This window comes from Epinephelus fuscoguttatus, linkage group LG18, assembly GCF_011397635.1.
Source record: "Epinephelus fuscoguttatus linkage group LG18, E.fuscoguttatus.final_Chr_v1".
NCBI classification, from domain to species: Eukaryota; Metazoa; Chordata; class Actinopteri; order Perciformes; family Serranidae; genus Epinephelus; species Epinephelus fuscoguttatus.
In genome coordinates, this window is record NC_064769.1 from 27,317,975 (window position 1) to 27,334,781 (window position 16,807).

At 41.8% G+C, this 16,807-nt stretch overlaps 1 long non-coding RNA gene across 1 annotated transcript; it reads left to right on the forward strand.

Moving 5' to 3' along the window:
• Positions 1-12,242: 12,242 nt before the first annotated feature.
• LOC125905983 (uncharacterized) lies at positions 12,243-16,351 on the forward strand. Its single transcript, XR_007451725.1, has 3 exons — positions 12,243-12,346; positions 14,329-14,417; positions 14,539-16,351. It is a non-coding gene; the product is annotated as an uncharacterized LOC125905983 (long non-coding RNA).
• Positions 16,352-16,807: the final 456 nt, after the last annotated feature.

Here is a 16,807-nt window from a genome sequence, read left to right on the forward strand (position 1 = left end):
CAAACAGTAGGCATTTAACCTGTGTGTCAGACAGAGTGAGACCAGGGATGTCAGATAGTTCTAGTGATTTGGCCAATTCATCGATCTAGATGTTGAAGAGGGTGGGACTGAGACTGCAGCCCTGTTTTACTCCTCTACTCTGGGGGAAGAAATCTGTTTCCATGTTGTTAATTTTAACAGCACATTTCATATGACTGTACATGGTTTTGATGATGTCATAGACCTTCCCCCCTACACCCTTCTCAATTAATTTTAAGAACAGTCCATCATGCCAAATTGAGTCGAATGCTTTTTTGAAGTCTACAAAACAAGAGAAGATTTTCCTCTTGTTTTGCTGGACGTCTTTATTAATGAGGGTGAAGGGTGTAGATATGGTCTGTTGTTCTATGTTTGGGTGTGAATCCTATCTGGCTCTTGCTCAGGACATCATGTTCTCTGAGGAAGTCTTGCAGTCGGCTGTTTAGGATACTGCAGAACAACTTCCCCAGATTGCTGCTGACACAGATGCCTCGGTAATTGTTTGGGTCGAATTTGTTTCCACTTTTAAAGATTGGTGTGATGATTCCTTCACTCCAGAGGTCAGGAAATGTCCGACACCCAGAATAAGGTTAAATAATTTTAATATGGCAATGTTAAATTTATGGTCATCAAATTTTAGCATTTCATTTAAAATGCCATCAGGACCGCTGGCTTTCTTTGGCTGCAGTGCCTGGATTTTAGCCAGCAGCTCTGCTTCAGTAATTTGGTAGTCTAGGGGGTTCTGGTTGTCTTTAATGACTGATTCTAAAATTTGTAATTTGTTGAGGAGATTGTTTTGGGCCGAATTCAGGGAACAGCAGTATACAGACTTTCAAAGTGATTTTTCCAGATGTCACCATTTTGAATAGCCAATTCTTCTTTTTGTGGTTTGCTGAAAGAGTGCCATTTCTTCCAGAAGTCACTCGAGTCAATGGACTCTTCAATTATTTGTAACTGATGCCTCACATGCTGTTCTTTTTTAGTTCTGAGTGTTTTTCTGTATACTCTCAGTGTTTCCCAGTACTGGAGGCGGAGCTCAGGGTTGTCAGGTTGTCTGTGTTTTTGATTTGACACATTTCTGAGAGTTTTTCTCAGTTGTCTGCATTCTGTGTCAAACCACTGTCATTAGTCGGGTCTTTTGGTCTGTGGTGCTGGCGCTTTTTCAGACTGGACAAGTCTGCCACATGGTCAAATATGTTGTAGATGTCCTGTACAGCCTGTCTGAGGCCGTCCTGATTGAGGGGATACGAGGTGGAAAGAAAACAGTCTAAATGGGATTGAAAGACTGGATTTTTGATTGCTGTCTGGTATTCGTCTTTGCTTTTGTTTGTCCATTTATAAGGTTGTTTTCTGTAGGTCAGATTGCAGGGTTCTACTGTGTGAGGGTCGTTTGCTGTCGTTTTAATGTAGAGTGTGATTTTACTATGGTCTGATAAGGGTGTTAAGGGGCTGACTGTAAATGCTCTCAGGTAGAAGGGGTCTAGGTCGGTGATGCCATAGTCTACTGTGCTGTTGCCAAGAGGAGAGCTATGAGTGTAAAGACCGAATGAGTCCCCTCAAAGTCGACTGTTAACCATGTACAGACCCAATGTTCGGCAGAACTGCAACAGTTGCTGCCCACTTTTATTGACAGTTTTGTCAAAGTTGTTTCTGCGGGGTGTGAAGGGAGGGGGATGCTGACTTGACCAGGTATATGTTTGTCTCTCTGTGTGCTGATAAAGTCTGGTTCTGTACCAGTCCTGGCATTCAGGTCTCCACAGATCAGTACACTTCCCTGGGCCTGGAAGTAACTAATCTCATCTTCGAGAATGGAGAAACTGTCTTCATTAAAATAAGGGGATTGTGATGGGGGGATATATGCTGCACACAGGAATACATCTTTATCTGTGGTGATAAGGTCTTTTTGATTTTGAGCCAAATTGAAAATTCTCCTTTTTGATTAATTCAATGTATTGTACAAGGTTTGCCTTGTACCAGATCAACATTCCCCTGAATCCCTTCCTTGTGTTACTCCCTTTAGCTTGGTGGAGGGGACATTATCTCTATGTAGCCTGAGGGACAACCAGTGGAGACATCTCCTCTACACCAAGTCTCTTGCAATATAAACACATCTGCATTTTCTAACTCTCTAATAAAGTCTGAGGTCCTGCTCTTAAGGCCAAGAGCAGAAGATCTCAGACCCTGAACATTCAAACAAGAGATGACAAAAGATTTAGATTTCATTTAAAACTCAAAAGGCTGCATTTGGTGATCAAAATGAGATAAACTACTAAGTCAAAGAAAATAATTTAAGAGTATCTACATGACATATTATAAAAGGTAACAAATCAATAACTGGTATATTAAATAATCAATACTTATGTACAGTGTAAATGTCCTTTTTTTTTTTTAAACTGTATGAGCACAAGAAATACTCTAATAATAATAATTCATACAGTGTCTATTGTGGTACCTGTCCAATCAGATGAGAGCAAAGCAGGCTGAGCATCTGCTGAATGTCCCTCAGTTCATTGTGTGGGGGGGTGGTTAAGGTTGGTTCTGCTGCTCTCCGGACCACCTGGGCATAACTCAGTGGGCCAGGGTGTGGCTCTTGTCGCTGTGGTTGGGGTGGGGCCCCTAGGGACAGGAGTGACTGTGGTCTGGCTTGAGGGGGATCATGGTTGCCTTTGTGGGGTCTGATTTGGACATGATGTGGGTGGGGCTGAGGATGGTCTTGTCTCCATTGTGTTGGTCTGGATGTTGGTTGAGGATGTCTTGGTGTTCTGTGGGGGTTGTGGGCTGATGTGCTCCTTCTGCGGGCCGTGGATTGGTCTCTGTTGAGAGCGACGCTTTTCAGTGTTTGGGCGAAGATGGGGACTGTGCTTTTAAACAGATGGACGTGGTCGTAGAGACAGCTGATGTCTAGGGTGGGGTGGTGGGCTAGGTGGACATTGGGTCTCTGTGCACAGTCTCTGGACAGGCTGCTGTTGATCCTGTGGATGGTGTCAGGGTGGAAGTCTTTCCTTGGGAGCAGAGTGGATATGACCACTCTGCTGTTGGGGAAGGTGGTGGAGGCTTTCTCTGTCACTCTCTTGAGTGACTCTGACACCCTCTCCTGCTGGCTCCGCAGATCATTGGTGCCAGTGTGGATGATGATGTGACTCGGAGATCCAAGCCGCTCCTCTGACAGCAGGTCTATGGCATGGTGGGTGTTTGGACAGCAGATTTTAGCCACTTTGTGGGTGGGGAAAAGTTTCTTTTCATTAAGGAATTTTCCATTGGAGTCGATGAGGAGGACAATGTCTGTCTTCTCTCTGTTGTGCTGGTCTGGTGGAATGAGGAGGTGCTGGTCTGTGGGCTGGATGTGGAGCTGGGGTGGGGGTAGGTTCTTGGATTGGTGGGTCCTGGCTGCTCACAGGGTCCTGGTTGTGGTCTAGTTTTTCATCCAGGTCCTGTGTAGCTCCACCTCTCCTGAGGCTGTTCTGACAGAGTGGTGAGTGCTCTGCTGTGCTCCTCTCTCCTCTGAGCTCCTCCACCTCCTTTGAGAGAGAGGTAAGTTCTCTCCTGTGCTCCTCTCTCTCTCCTCTGAGCTCCTCCACCTCCTTTGACAGAGAGGTAAGTTCTCTCCTGTGCTCCTCTCTCTCTCCTCTGAGCTCCTTCACCTCCTCTGTCAGAGCTGTCAGTGCTGCTAGACGCTGCTCTCTGTCCTGATGCAGCTCTCTGATTTCAGTCCTGAGCAGGCTCAGCTCTCTCCTGCAGCTGTCCCTGTCCTGCCTCAGCATGCCCAGCTCTGTGCTGATGGTACAGGGTTCAGGCTGAGCTGTGGTGGGCTGGCATGGCTGTTGGCTGATCAGCTCTCGCCAGCTCTGTGAATTTCCCCTTCCGTTCGGTGATGGGGCGGGTCAGCTGGGGGTCCTGGACCTGCTCTGGGCTGGTGGGCTCCTTCTCTTCAGGGGGCTGCTCAGTAGTTAGGCAGCTGGGAGCTGGGACCTGGGAACTGTCAGTGGAGCTAGATCTCTCCTGCTGGGCTCTTTCCTTTATAAGGAGGAAGTCCATCTCAAACAGTTTGAGGTTCCCCTGCACTATGATAGTCCCATTCTTGTATAAGTTTACTGTCATCATGAAAGTATCTGAATCCTCTGCTTCTTTTATTTTTATTTTCCAGAGCCGTTACAGATCCCCTCTTTTTGACAGAGGGTAGTGGGCACTGATGGCAGAGTGCCATGCTAGCGGCTGGTCTGTGAAGAGGATCAGGTTGCTGACCTCCCCGGTCTTGTAAAGATCAGAAAACAGGGTTTCTGGTCTTTCTTTTAGCAGTTTTTGTTTAAATGCCTTCCTGGCAGTCTCATTGGTTACATCAGGAGGATAGAGGAGAGGAACAGCCTCTGTACAGCCTTTGGTGGACTCCATCAGGCTCTGCTGCTGTTGAACTGCTGCTATTTAAATTCCTTGGCAACAGTTGCTAAGGGTCTTGTTTACAGCTAGCTGTGTTATGCTAGCTTAAGTTTATTTAGTGTTCAGCAATTTTTTGTTTCCTCTTTTTAAATGTTATATTTTCTTTCTGATGGTTTCACTCACTTGCGTCTTCAGCTGTTTTCCTCCTCTTTGCTTGACCTTTTTTTTGTTGCTGGTTGGACAGTTAGGCTAACTGTCAGTTTGGCAGTTGGTTCTGTTGTTTTCCAGTCTATCACTGTTTTCTGAGGTTTTTGCTGGGTTTTTTTCCTTCTTGGTAGAATTTTTTTTTTTTTTTTAAAAACAACAGTTTTCTCTTCTGTTTTCTTCCAGCTCTTAGAAGAATAGTAGTTTATCTCACTTTAAAACATCCAAAAAAGCAAAAATATTCAGGAGCTCATGTTCATGCTCATCTTCATGCTCATGGAATCTCTCTCTCTCTCTATCGATACACTAGCGCACTACATCATTATGTGCATTGGTGCCATCTATCTATCTATCCATCTATCCATCCATCTATCCATCTATCCATCTATTTTCTGCAAAAAAGACTCAGACTTCCTCAGACTGATCCCTGACCCTTGTTTCCTTTGTCTCCTCCGTGTTCTATGGCAACAGGTAATCCAAGCCTTGGATGTTCCCTATTGTTCATTGGTTATGGTGAAAAAGTGCTCTCCACCAACCATCTGATGTGCAAAAGTTATGAAAGGACTCAAAAATGAATAAGAAAATAGAGCAAGAAAAAAACAGAGCTTGAGATACGACAGCTATCTTTGGTGCCATCTTCACATTAATAATAAAATTGCTGTAGTCTGTGGTGTTAAGGCCCAGACACACCAAACTGACATCAAAGAACTAGTGGCCAAAAAGTTGCAAATGAAAACACTGCAAAGACTAAAGCCAATGGCCAGCTGGTGCATGTGTTCCTTGCTTGTGTTACGGGTCTCAGGAATGAGTGCCACGGTAACAAATATGTAAACCTGTATGAAGCAGGTAGAACAGAGGCAATGAGGACAAGGTGCGCTGCGTTTGCTTCCAGATTGTTTCTCCTGGTTGTTTTATTAAGAAGTCACATGTAAACAACAGGTTTCAGCTCTATGCAATTCAGTTTCTTTTGTTCTTTTCAGTCTCTTCTCTATGTTCAGTCCATCACTTTCAGTATCTCACAATTCTTACAGCTTCACTAAAGCAGCCATTTACAAATGCTGTGATAAACACAAACTGTTGACCTTTAAATTAAAAGTACATTCCTCGCAGTATACTACTGCTTGAATTATTCTTCACATTAATGTAACACAATGACATGAAATGCCCCCTTTAATACAGTCTGCTGTACCTTTCATTAAACTTCTGTAATAATTACAGGCCACTGAAATGAATGAATTATGAAATTCTTGTGTTAGCCTACATGTTTTACCAGTGTATTTTAGCAGGACACACACTTCACCATATCATAAACAATCAACATTCAATGAACTGTTTTAATCTTTAAATTTTAACCAAGTCCACATTAAGTAAAGTGCATAGGCTATTAATTGCAAACAATAATTTTTTTTTAATATTCACGGTGCGCCCGGTGAGTTCTTACACACTTAATATCTCCCGCCACGCTTGTGGCACAAAATGGCGTCACCCCGAAACTCCTAAACGAGCTGTTTTCATGGCTCTTTTATGCATGTAAAAGTTGCTACAAACACTCCTTTCTTCCACTGTAGCTGCCCTTGGCTTTATGAAACACGCAGAGAGTCTCCTTTATGGGTGCAACAGTGGATTTTTATTTTCCGTCCTCACCATTTACACCGTGAAAATAAAAAGAAACGAACACAGTCAGTTAAACCCTGTTCATCATGAATCAATACACAATATAAAAACTGCTCCACACAGCAGCTAAACAAATCAATCACTTACAACCATTATTCACTTCTTTTAATCATACATTTATCAAGAGTTAAACTCATGAACACACCTCACTCTACTCACCAAGAGTGCAAACCTTATCTAGCATCCTCTTTCCTCCAGTCAATCTGCCATTTCGGGCACTATTGCTAGCCGACACAAAATGAAACACCAGTTAATCAGGAGATTTAACAAACAATAAACAACAGACAAATTTCAACAAAGGCACAAATAAATGTCAACTCACAGCTTTTCTGGAGGACCGCTGATACTGCGAGGAGCCGAAAGAGGAAGAGAGGTAGGGAGGTACATAAAGCTTCCAGGCACTTCGCCCAGGTATTATTCACACAAGTTACAGCGCCCGCATCTGACAACCTCCGCACATTGCGGGTTACTTACATCCAAACAGTCACGAAAATAAAGCCTGACATTTTAACGGAAGTATTTGTGGTTAATTAACAGTTTACCGACCTGTAGGAAGCAGGTAGAACAGAGGCAATGAGGACAAGGTGCGCTGCATTTCCTTCCAGATTGCTTAAATCCTCTACCAATAATAAGGCCTTACAAGCAATTAATTTGTGTCAAACTTAAAATCTGTATTTGAACACAGTTTATGTGGTGCTGGATTGTGATATGATGCTTGATCTGATGCTAGGACTGACTGCCTGACTTTGGTCTGAATATGCCTTGAATACTTGTTTTTCCTTTTATTTTCTATTTTATTTATTTATTTATTCTTTTTTTTTTTTTTTTTAAATCCTTTCTGTGTCATGACCCCCTGGCTTATGTTATTGAATGCACTCTGAATTTGCACGATGGCTACTGTGTGCATTTGTACATGATGTGCAACATGTTCAATAAAATATGTTTAAAAAACAAACAAAAACAAAAACAGGTTCCCGGAACAACAAATACAAACACAAAAGTTCTGCCTCACTTCTGCCAAAAAAAAAAAAAAAAAGTATTCTTCACACCATTAGTGCCATAACAATTAGCTTGGACCACAATACTTTCAACAGATGAATATTCATATGGACATAAATGTGTATAATAAAATAAAATTATTAAAGTGGCAATTACACTCCCATTTCCACCATACAAATGTGGTCACACTATTTCAGGTACGCCACACTTGTATGAGAGGAAATAACTCTCAATAGCAGCAGGCAGTGGTAATCTGTATTAGTCATAAGGGAAACCGTTAGACCGACAGAATGGATTCAAGATGCTCATAAGCCAGTTAGCACATTGACAACACAACCTGATGTTGAAAGAGCAAAGGATATTTACTGTGTGCTAGCAGATTAACTGTTACAAACCATTGCTGATGCTGAAGAGCTCAATGGATAAAAACATAGTCTTACCTAATATAACAGGTTTATTTAGATCTGTTACTCTTCTCATGCTCTGAACTGAGATGTCAACCAGAGTAATTTTATTCACTGATGGGCCCTGCCTTCTCAGATTCAACATGCATTATCAGCTAAAAAAGTTGACAAGGGCCGACTAGTGCCAAAAGGTGCGGGACATACCAAGATTAGATGCTCACTGATGGCCACTCATGGCAGATCGATGGCTTGGTCTGCCAAGGCTCAGACGTGTTCTGATGTTAATGATAATCTCATGTCAAGTCTCATGTGCTGAGTCAAGTTTGATTCACTGAATTGTTGTTTTATGAAATCTTTTTATTTTGTGTATGGTGTTTTTTTATCTCTCTATTTTATATCCTATTATCTCTGCAGATTCTGTCAGGCTGGTGAATGGGTCTCATCTGTGCTCAGGCAGAGTGGAGGTGAAGTCAAACCAGCAGTGGTCCTCAGTGTGTGAAGCTGACTTTGACCAGCAGGATGCAGAGGTGGTCTGTAGGGAGCTTGGCTGTGGGTCTCCTTTTTTCTTCCAGGGGGCGCTCTATGGAGAGGCAGAGGCTCCAGTGTGGACCAAAGAGTTCCAGTGTGGGGGTCATGAGTCTGTTCTTCTGGACTGTGGAAGCTCAGGCCCAGCTAGGAGCACCTGCTCACCTGGCAACGCTGTTGGACTCACCTGCTTAGGTAGAAGAAGAGTACGAGCTTTGATTTGGTTCATTTCTGTTGAAATGAAACTTGCTATATTCTGTTACTGTTGAGTTTCTTGTTTTTGTTTAGATCCTGTCAGGTTGGATGGAGGAGCCAGTCACTGTGAAGGTGACCTTCAGGTGAAGCATGATGGAGTCTGGAGACTAGTGGATGAATTGACCCTGAGGGAAACAGATGTTGCCTGCAAAGACCTGAACTGTGGCTCTGCTGTTTCTGTAAGACGGGGAAAGGGGGACTTAGAAAGATCTGTGTGGGTCATCGATCCTGACTGTGTTCAGTCAGGATCTCCTCTCAGGGAGTGTGCAATTGCAAATTCTTGTTACATCAATGTACATCTCACCTGCTCAGGTAAGCCCATCAGAGACGTCATCCATGACATAATTTATGACAGTATGTCTCACATGCACTAGCTAGAATGGTAGCAGGATTTCTGTGACAGCCTTGACAGAGTTGTATGAACTGCCTAGTAGATTTTTAAATTGGGTGTCGAGCAAAACTGAAATAACCAAGGAGTCTAGTTCAAGTTAGAAAAATAATTCATTACAAAAATTAAAATAGTTACAGTTCTAAAAACTCACTGGTGTTGTAGATAAGACTCTAAAAGACAAATAAGTTTAACCACTAAACTACTATTTACTAAAAACAAGCAGTAGTTATAAAAAAATATAAAAGGCCCATGTAAAAATGTTTTTTTTTAAAAATGTCTGGGGAAGCAGCACAAGGGTTAAAACAATCAACTGTCCTTATCTCAGTCAGGCAGAGTTATCTGGCAGCAGGCTCTGGCCACAATCTTTTTATTTTGTGTCTGGTGGTTTGTTTTTTTTTTTTGCAGAATCTGTCAGGCTGGTGAAAGGGCCTAATCTGTGCTCAGGCAGACTGGAGGTGAAGTCAAACCAGCAGTGGTCCTCAGTGTGTGAGGCTGACTTTGACCAGCAGGATGCAGAGGTGGTCTGTAGGGAGCTTGGCTGTGGGTCTCCTTTATTCTTCCAGGGGGCGCTCTATGGAGAAGAGGAGGATCCAGTGTGGACCAAAGAGTTCCAGTGTGGGGGTCATGAGTCTGCTCTTCTGGATTGTGGAAGCTCAGGCCCAGCTAGAAACACCTGCTCACCTGGCAACGCTGTTGGACTCACCTGCTTAGGTAGAAGCCTTTTTACACAGGGATCACACTTTAGGGATGCTACAAAGTCCCTTCTTCATAATGCCTTTGCATTTTTACACAGAGCAAACAACGTCGGCATCATAACAGCCATTTACCATCTCTGTTATATGGCGGCTGATCTCATCCTCTGCATGGAGGGTAAAGAGCCCCCAGACCTCATGTTTTCCCAATTTGCTTACATTTTTGGCTGTTGTTCTCCTTCTTTTAGTTTGCTGCTCATTGCTAACAGCTAGCAGCCAGCAGCTACTTTTTAAATCTCCCGCGGTGGGTCACACACAAAATACGTCTTCAAAACATCACACCCTTTCTGCCCATGATCTTGTCCTGTTGATGTCCCGTTTATACAGACATCATTTTGACACTGTTACTACCTCTGTTCCCGGCTCAGAGGCCAGACAACTCTGCCCCCCATTCTTTGACTGTACCTTTTATACAGAATGGTGAGGCGGCCTAACAACATGAAATTTCCACGTTGATTAGGCAGTGTAAAAGGGCTTTTTGATGTGGTTAATTTCTATTCAAATGAAACTCACTTTATTTTGTGACTGATGAGTCTCTTGATTCTGTTCAGATCCTGTCAGGTTGGTGGGAGGAGACAGTCGCTGTGCAGGTTACCTGGAGGTGAAACAGGGAGACTGGAAAGGAGTGAGTGACCTTGGCTGGACCCTGAAGGAAGCAGACATTGCCTGCAGAGCGCTGTACTGTGGCTCTGCTGTTTCTGTAGGACATAGAGAGAGGTTATACATCACATCTGCGGTGAGGACACACGCTGACTGTGTTTCGTTTGGATCTCCTCGAAGATACTGTAAAACAATAAATTACTCTCTCCTAAACCTGAATCTCACCTGCTCAGGTAATCCCATCAGTGACATCATCTGTAACATTATTTATGACAGTTTTGTTTCCAGTATGTTTTTTCCTCTGTCACAGTGACAGTCAGTGCTTTGGTATTGAACTGTTAAGTTATTCATGATAGGGACTGACCAGTATGTTTTTTTCAGGGCAGATCCTGATACTGATTATTACCATCCAGGAGACCACAAACTGATTTTTGGAAATGACATACATTTGCAGCAAAAATGAAAATATGTGTCAAAATTAAGCACAACACAAACTCCACAATGCCAACATGGAGCAACCACACAGAGCAACCTAGATTAGTTTAAAAATTATGTTAGTATTATTCAGGTATTTCAGTAGGCCTAGTTTTAGGGGGATGTGCTGGTACAGCACAGTGGTATATAACTTTGTAATTTAAAGCTTCAATTGAGTATCACCATTTTCTGACCAATGAATGTTGTGGAATTAAGAGATTCAAAACACATAGGATTGGACATTTGAGGGTTTACTTATGAGAAAGCCAAGAATTGGTACATCTTGACAATTTATAGTGTCTGACAAACAATACTTAGAATTAAAAGTGTTTCCTGTCACTTAAGCTGCTGTTTTCTGTAATTCTGATAACCAGTCCTGGGACCAGCTGCTTCTCCTCACCTACTCACATTTGGTCAGAGTCATGTCAGGTCATGCACACTATATAAAACGTGACAAATATTCTTTGTAATGTTTACATATTGCAACTTAAAGCTCATGAACACACCAATGTCAGATGAGTTATTTCACAGTTTAGAATTTGGGACCACCCGAGGAGCACATGCAGCATCTATGCAGAGTTGACGCCGTAGCCTACACAAGTGACCTATGCCTTTGTGAGCATTTATACTGTGTATATGCGTTTCTCTGTAATTACACCTCCAAATCGTTAGTCAGTGATGGGGTTTCTGTGCCACTGTGTTGAGTTTTCTGAAGTGCACTACAGTTTGATGATTCAACTAACACACCTAAATCACACATAAAACATGCCTTAATAGCAACAATATTGTAAAAAAAAAAAAAAAAAAAAAAGTACTAATTTGGCTCTATTTAAACTCACAAGGTTCGCAGACAAAAACAACTGTCTTTTGCTAGACATGCATTCAGGTGCTGTGTCACTCTGTCGTCCTCTCCTTGCAGTTCTCATACTTATACACCTCAGACTCTGTTTTTGCAACATCAGATTAGCTCTGATATTGCTCGAGGCTGCATTCATCTCTGTGGCAGGGCAGCCTTCAGTGCTGATAAGCTATGCGAGAGGTGGTGGCATCAGAGCAGAAGTAACACATTTTTTGATAAATCTGTTTTATCAGCCATCACATGAACAAAATAACAGCTCAGATAGTAAAAATGCTTTACTCCAGGACAATGACTTCCTAAAAGTAATGAGAAATCGGTTTGTTTCTTGAAGCTTCAAACCCACTAGATTGCTAAGCTTTACCAGACAGACAGACAAACAGGTTCCTCCAAGTGTGTCCTGTCATTTTATCAGATCTGTGAAATCACTTCCTTTTTCAGGTGCCATTTGGTGAACAGAGGCTGAGTGTGACCTCTCATCATCTCTCTGCGTTCACAGACCTGCTGTTGCAGCCTAACATCTCTGTGTCGTCCAACATGGATGGGATCTCCCAGGCCCAGCAGCAGGGGTTTCAGGTGTTTAAGGGCTCAGATTTCACCATCAGCTGCTCCATCCAGCCAGAGTACCCAGGAGGCTCCTTCCTGCTTACTTTCACTTCTTCCAACTCAACACGCAACTACACCCAGCCAGCTGTCAATCACTCTAGCCATTTCCTGTTCCCTTCTGCAGAGTCTGCCCACCAAGGAAACTACAGCTGTGTCTATGTTTTGTCTCATGACATCTTATTTGAAAGCCAGTTGCTCTCTCTCACCATCTCAGGTAAGCTACAGGGAAACTGAAATGTTACTAACTGTTTACATGCAGGTTTGAAAAAATGAGTCCTTCCAAACTGTCTGAAAATGATTAGCTGACAACAATGTCCAATGCATGTTATGCTGCTAACTTGATGCATTAAGTTTGTTAGCTATTGGTTAGTTATTGGACTGCATATAGCAATTTTATTTAAAACACCTTACAGTTTGGCTTCCATTTGCATTCACACACTGATGGCAGCGTGCTACCATGCAGGCTGCTGGGGCAGTTTGGGGGTTTAATTTCTTGCCCAATGACACGTCAACGTGTGACCAGAAGGCTCAAACCACTAACCCCTACGCCATGGATGTTTAAAGAAAACTGACTACAGTGATTGAGGTGAATAAATGTTGCTCAGCTGTACATGAAGCCAAAAAAGGTCAACTGCTGGTCAAGCCAGCTATTACCAGTTTAGCGCTAACTTGAATAGGAATAACATGATTCAATGGTGCGGCTCTTCCAAATGTTATTGGACCAGTTTGATCAAATTCTGATAGTGAAACAAATTATTTTGTGGAGGTTGTGGCGGTCAAAGAAATTAATCCACTGATTTACAGATGTCTCTTTTGCCATGTTCAATGGGAAAAGTTTTTTTTCCCCACAGGGGACCATGTGAAAAATTGGCCATTATGAAAATTGCTTTGAAAACCCGGCGCACCTCCTAGGGGCCTGGTCTATGCTCTATTACCCCTGTCCCTGATTGACGTGGTGGCGTTTCTGTGATTGGTCACACTAGAAGCTGCTTTCAATGCAGAGGTAATGAGTGAGGTTCAAAAGAGATCCAGATATTCTAGTTGTTGTCACACCATTTTGGTCCACACATAGAAGTCTCAAAAGTCATGGCGGTTTCATTTCAACCTGTACAACAGAGTACTCATCTCATCCTCGGTGCCTTTATCAGATGAATATGAACTCCACAAAAAATGACTTTAACAAGAAACTAGAATTACCGCCTTGGGGTTGTATGCCTCCACACACCAGTGAAGTTGCAGTTACAGACTCATAGACAGTTAACAATGCTTCAGAAACGGATGTTGCTGCGAAGAAGCTACATTTAATCTGACATTACAGTAGATCTGTACACTCAGCACAGTTTTGAGGTGGAAACCCAAGATTAGTGTGACCAATTTAACATCTGACCAAATGTCTCCTGTTCTGTTTCTAACTTATGTTGAATAATGGCCAAAAAAGTGTTTTTGTATGACATCATGATGTCTCAGTGAAACTGACTTTTGACCTTTTCGATATGAAATGTCATTACTTCATTATATGATTCTATCGGATATTTGTGTGAAATTTTGTTTGAGTCCAAGTGGATGTTTGATTCCTTTCTTTAAAGGCATTCTTCATATATTGCATTCATGAGAGTGACAGTCAGTTCATCCTTGAGGCCAAGTAGATGTCTGTGCCACATTTGAGGAAAGACCATCTTGAGATACAGCGTTTACAAGAATGAGACAGATCTTTGACTACCAAATGCTTATCAATTCACCCATCAGTCCAAGTGGATGTTTGTGCCAAAATTTGAGGATATTCCCTCAAGGCCTTCGTGAGATGTTCACAAGAATGAGACGAACAGGGCCAGAGTGACTTTGATCTTTGACCACCAAATCTAATAAAGTTTCCTGGCATTCAAGTGGACGTTTGTGCCAAATTTGAACAAATTCCCTCCATGCGTTCTTAAGATACTGTGTTCACGAGAATATACACATAGAGATGGACCAACAGAAAAAATTATGCCTGTGCGGAGGCATAAAAAGGAGAACTATCAGGAGGATCTTGATCAGCAGGATAATAGTTACATATGAACAAAGTCAATGAAGATATAAAATACATTTAATATTAACTAAATATTTAGTGTAAAATTTGAGATTTCAGGTCACCACAGTTTGTGTGTAAGCTGTTATTCTCATATGTAATGTGATGTGATGACTGTCCTTGTGTTTCAGTATCAGATCCAACACCTTTTATCATCAGAGCGGTCGTCCTGTTGCTGACTATGGTGTTGGTGAACGCTGCCATTTGTATCTATTGTAAGGTACTGACACATGGCCATTGTTTATAGGACTGACTGAAATGAACCACCCAGTCTGTGTTTACTGAACCAAAGGGATGAGTGATGCAGAAAGTCAAATCTGTGTGCTGTCATGTCTCTCCAGGCCAGCAGGAGGCAGAGGGCGGCCACACAAGAGAACATTGAGCTGGATTATTGTAACCAGGGTGGTTCTGCAGCTGAAGGAGGGCCGATTTAAGAGAAAGGTGCACAGGGAGCTGAGTTGCACCTCCAGGGAGCTCATCTCATACACAGTTGAATTTAACAGCTGACACACAACCCACCATCAGCTCAGTTTTATGTGCATGTTCCCTTAAAAAAGGCTGGAATTTCTCTTAAGGCTCATTTATACTGTATTTACGTACAAAAATAGAAAGTTCATTTCAAACGTAACCATCACTGTCCACATTTTACATTCCTTCATGTTGGTATAGGTACATCCACTAGAGGGTCAAAAGTTTCAGACAACATGACGATGGCATAGGAAGTTGTAATAATGCAACTTTCAATGGAGGCAGCGTTACTGTGAGACCATTTATTACATTGTGACATGCAGACGGAGAATCATTTTCACTGGATTAGCAGTTCATTCCACACTGCCATTTAAAATGTCTTTTTATATCCTATGTCTGTGTCTCACTTGACTACACTGCCCCCAAAATTTCAGGTGATAATACAGCTCCATTTCGTCTGTATTCATAAGCTCTTAGAAAACATGCACAAATACAAAAGATACGAGCACAGAGTACAGACAGAAGACTCCAATTGTGTCTATATATATTTAACGTTAAGCCTAAATGAGCCCTTACTTTTATCATGGAAAGACCAAACCGTCAAGGTGTTAGGCTCTTTATACTTTCTGACTTCCTGTCTGACTGTTAGCTCCAAGCCCATTGGTTCCTATTGAACACGTAAATCTTTGACAAACGCCTCACAAACGCTGTTGGAAACTAGACTTGAAACCAAATACCTGCACCAAGCAGATATATATAAACCAACCCGGGCCGATCAAGAACAATGTTGGCTGAATGTTATGTATTAAATCAAAATGAATGTGTAACATTGGCATATATTCTCTCTATAACATTACATTATCAGCGGTAAGTGCAGTATGAGCACAGTGCAGAGTAGCCCCAACTAGCTACCCAATGGGACATGAAGAAAGGGACACACATGCACATGTGGCCAGCCCGGCCACCAAAACAAAAGACAGAGAAGCTCAGACAACACACATAATGATGAAGGGCTTGAATTCATTCTCTGGTCAGGATGCCATTACTCCACTCCATCTGTACATAGCAAATAGATATAGCTGTAATTTCTTAATATCTGAATGTGGCATACATGTCTTTCAGAATTTTATGTATTTCATAAGAATCTTGCTTGATTTTGTAATTAACAGATTTGCTCATTTTTATAATTAAGGATTTTGCTTACTCCATAACAATGTTGCTTAATTTTTGTGCTTAAGGAATTTGCTTATTTTTGTAATTAAAGGGGCATTTCACCCTAAAAATCAATATTTTCCTCTTACCTGTACTGCTGTACCTTTCTAAAGAACAACACCCGCCAACCTTATCACTGTGCAGAAGGCAGCACGTAACTACTCATTAATGAGAGCATCATGACAGCAAGAGATGTAAACAATATTTGCATCATCCTTGGCTGGGCTGTAACGCTAGCTAGCTCAGTGGTGCTAGCAATATTGTAGTTTTGGGGTGAACTGTCCTTTTGAGGAATATGCTTGTTTAGGAGTTTGCTATTTCATAAGAATTTCACTTACTTCTGTACTTAAGGGATTTCTTAATATCATGAGCATTTCATTTGTAATTAAGGATTTTTCTTCTGTCTCAAGAATTTTGCTTAATTTTGTAATGAAGGATTTTGCTTATTCCATAAGAATTTTGTTTTATTTTGTGCTTGAGGAATTTAATTGATTTGTATTAAAAAGATTTTTTGTATTCTTTTTTTAGTTAAGGATTTTGCTTATTTTATAAGTTTTGTACTAACTGAATGTATCAACTTTTATGATGATGGCTTTTGCTTTTTCTATAATAAAGGTTTTGCTTAATACATGAGAATTTTACCTAGTTTTATTCATAGGGAATTGACTTAATTTTGAGATGTAGTCTGGCTGTGAGCTGTCTTTGTCATCAGGAGGTGGAGGGGAGGGTGGATGGCTTGACACCTACACGAGATGCCTGCCAATTGCTGCAAAGCTACACACCACTGTTTGAGACCCACAAACAACAAACCTGGTTATATTTCACTGTTTTTACAGAGTTTTTTTTTTTAGGCGTACCAAAGGTGGTTGTTTTTCGGCAACGTTTCACTGTTTTTCCAGCAGGGATAGTGCCAAGAAAAATAAATGTTTC